The sequence below is a fragment of the Gossypium arboreum genome, chromosome 7 (genome assembly GCF_025698485.1).
Source record: "Gossypium arboreum isolate Shixiya-1 chromosome 7, ASM2569848v2, whole genome shotgun sequence".
NCBI lineage: Eukaryota > Viridiplantae > Streptophyta > Magnoliopsida > Malvales > Malvaceae > Gossypium > Gossypium arboreum.
The window spans coordinates 101,138,054-101,141,638 of NC_069076.1; the positions used below are offsets into that span (position 1 = coordinate 101,138,054).

The 3,585-nt window shown below is 35.2% G+C and overlaps 1 non-coding gene across 1 annotated transcript; it reads left to right on the plus strand.

Moving 5' to 3' along the window:
- Positions 1 to 223: 223 nt before the first annotated feature.
- LOC128295921 (small nucleolar RNA R71) lies at positions 224 to 330 on the plus strand. The gene has a single exon (XR_008286470.1). It is a non-coding gene; the product is annotated as a small nucleolar RNA R71 (small nucleolar RNA).
- The last annotated feature ends 3,255 nt before the right edge of the window (positions 331 to 3,585 follow it).

A 3,585-nucleotide genomic window follows, 5' to 3' on the forward strand; every position in this document is an offset into this window, starting at 1 on the left:
TCATAACAGGAAGACTACATCTAGGTTGAAAACACAGGCTGATTTCGTTGGCTTTGTTTTCATAACTTGCCACTGATAATTATTCAGTAACTTCTCTTCAATGAACTCATAAGCTTCCTCAGGTGTTTTGTTATTTATGGTTCCACCGGCAGCTACATCGACCATTTTCCTAGTTTAGGGGTTCAAACCGTTGTGAAAAGTTTGAACCATTAGCCATAAAGGTAACTCATGGTAAGGGCACCTTCTTAGTAAGTCCTTATACCTCTCCCATACGTCGTATAAAGTTTCTAAATCCATCTGCACGAAAGAAGAGATATCGTTCCTCAATTTAGCTGTCTTAACCGGTGGAAAGTACTTTAGTAGAAACTTCTCGGTCATCTGTTTCCAAGTAGTGATTGAACCTTGTGGTAGGGAGTTCAACCACTACTTAGCCTTATTTCTTAATGAGAAGGAAAATACCCTTAGGCGAATGGCATCATCAGAAACGCCGTTGATTTTGAAAGTGTCACAATATTCCAAAAAGTTGGCCAAATGAATGTTTGGATCCTCATCTTACAGACCTTTGAACTGAATAAACTGTTGGATCATCTGAATTGTATTTGGCTTTAGTTCAAAATTGTTTACAGCAATGGTAGGTCGAACAATACTCGATTCAGCCCCAGTGAGATTGGGTTTAGCATAATCGTACATAGTACGAGGAGTAGGATTCTGATTTACAGGGACTGTAGCAATCACAGGAGGTAGTCAATTATTTCGATTTTCATCCACCTCCTCGGTAGTATTAGTATCGTCCTCGTGCTCTTCCTCTATATACTGTAAACTCTGCCTTATTTCTCTACGATTTCTATGAGTTGTACTTTCGATTTCATTATCAAATAGTAATGGTCCTGACGGATTCCTTCTTGTCATAAACTATAGAAACCTGCCAGAAGCAAAAAAAAGAAAAATTAGTAAATTAAAATAAAAAAATAAATTACACTAAAAATAAAAATGGCTAAAGTAATAAAAATCAAGCGTTCCTAATATATTAGTCCCCGACAACGACGCCAAAAACTTGATGGTCGCTAAACTAACTAAACATTTGACTAAGGCAAGCACACCTATCGAACAGTACTAGTAATTACTATCTTTTTATTATTTAGCCCAAGAATTAAAGAGATGTTTTTAAACTAAAATTAACGATTTACTTAACTAAGAACACGACAGCGGTAAAAGTTAGAAAATACTATTGGAAAACAGATGGAAAAGATAATAACCAAGGAAGAATCCATCTAGCCTTTACTTATTACTTCTAAATTAGATGATTTATTCACTTGACTTAATCCGCAGAAATCCTTGATTTATGTTAATATCTCTCTCGAGACTAAAAACAACTGGCTCTAGGTTCATTAATTGAAATCTCTTTCTAATTAAAACCCCTATTGTCGCATTAACTCGATCTATGAATTCTCTTATTAGATTTGACTTTAATCCGGCTGATTTATGTCGTCCTATCTCTAGTATTGCAATCAACTCCGCTTAATTATGGAAGATTTACTCTTAAACAGGGACTTTTGCTCCACTGAATAAGCACATCAAAACCTGAATTAATACCCTGAAATATTAAAGCAAGAATTAAAACTTATAATTAAGAATAAGAACAAGTATTTATCATATAGTTCAAAAGATAATAAGATTCGTCTTAGTTTTCATCTTCCCTAGGTATTTAGGGAATTTAGTTCATAATAATGGGGGAAAACATCTCAAAATTGTGAAAACAATAAAACATAAGAAACCTAAAAACGTCTAAAGAAATTGAATGGAGATCTTCAGTCTTGAAGTAGATCCTGCTTCCGAGCTGATTCCAATGGCTTTCTTCAAGTATTCTCTACCTTCTACTTTTCATTTCCCCTTTGATCCTCTTCTAGGATGTTTATATAGTCTTTGGAATGCCAAAAATAGCTCAAAATTAGCCTTTTCCGAATAGAATTAGACTTGGGCTCGACAAGGACACGGCCGTGTGCCACACCTATGTGAATGTGCTCAGGCCTTGTGCAATTTTGACGTGGTTTAATGTCGACACGGCCATGACACACGGGCGTGTGGATTACCCGTGTAAGAGTGCCTAGGCCGTGTGAAACACTGAATTAGACCCATTTTGTCCACTGTTTCTTGCTCTTTTCGCTTTCTTAAGCTGTCCTGAGTATAAAACATGAAATTAAAGGATTAGGAGCGTCAAATTCATTAAATCTTAAGATAAATCATCCAAAAAATATGCCAAGCATGGGGTAAAAATATGTATATATTATGGTTTATCAAGAATAAAAAAGAATCAAAGGCACCATCCAAAAGGTTGTGCTTGATGTTTAGATGGTGCCTTTGATACACTTTCGGCCAAGGCCCTTGCACTAGCAAGTTCCTTAAGATGGCTAAGACACGGCCATGACACACGGGCGTGTGGATTACCCGTGTAAGAGTGCCTAGGCCGTGTGAAACACTGAATTAGACCCATTTTGTCCACTGTTTCTTGCTCTTTTCGCTTTCTTAAGCTGTCCTGAGTATAAAACATGAAATTAAAGGATTAGGAGCGTCAAATTCATTAAATCTTAAGATAAATCATCTAAAAAATATGCCAAGCATAGGGTAAAAATATGTATATATTATGGTTTATCAAGAATAAAAAAGAATCAAAGGCACCATCCAAAAGGTTGTGCTTGATGTTTAGATGATGCATTTGATACACTTTTGGCTAAGGCCCTTGCACTAGCAAGTTCCTTAAGATGGCTAGGAAAAACCGCTTTCATCACATCATTGTTGAATCTGATTGATTTGCTATTTTGAATAAGCTTAATAATCAAACTTTGGTTTTATTTGTGTAGACCCATAGACTGTGTGATCATATTAATTCTGCAGTTTTCCAGTACGTTCATAGGTCGACCAATGGGATATCACATAGGCTAGTCTAATGGTTTTTTTCATGAGAATGTTGATCTCTTTTTTGGTTTGGATCTTCAGATGTTATTCTACTGATAGGAGTTTTCTTCTTACATAATATTAATTAAACATTAGATAATTAGTGAGTTAATTTTTGCTTATATTTTGTTTTACGTATAAAAATCATTGTAAACATTATACAAAAGATATTAATGAGAATGACGAAATTTTATTAAACCAATCTGTTTAAAAAATTATAAGTACTTTTGATGATATTACTGCACTAAAGGCATTAGATCCTAATACTAAGACCTCACTTCACCAAAGATATAACCTTAAAATAAGTCACTTTATAACATATCCATTATCTACGGGGAAATTGTTACAACTATACAAATGCCTTTAAAATAGCGCACCACAAAGGCATAACTTTGCCATTGGGAAGGGAACAAAAATAGGAAATGATTGTTAATACCCCATAAACTAAGGAGCAAAATAAGGAATCTTCTTGAGGAAGGGCTCACATTTGATTAATTAGTTGGTGAGGAAATAGCGAAACAAGGCTATGATCAATAGGTGGTTGAGAAGAAGATTAGCCACACTGGGATTGAGATATGACCAAAACTCCTTCGGAAAGCAATAGTGGGAAATTTTCGGCAATAGGAAAAAGCC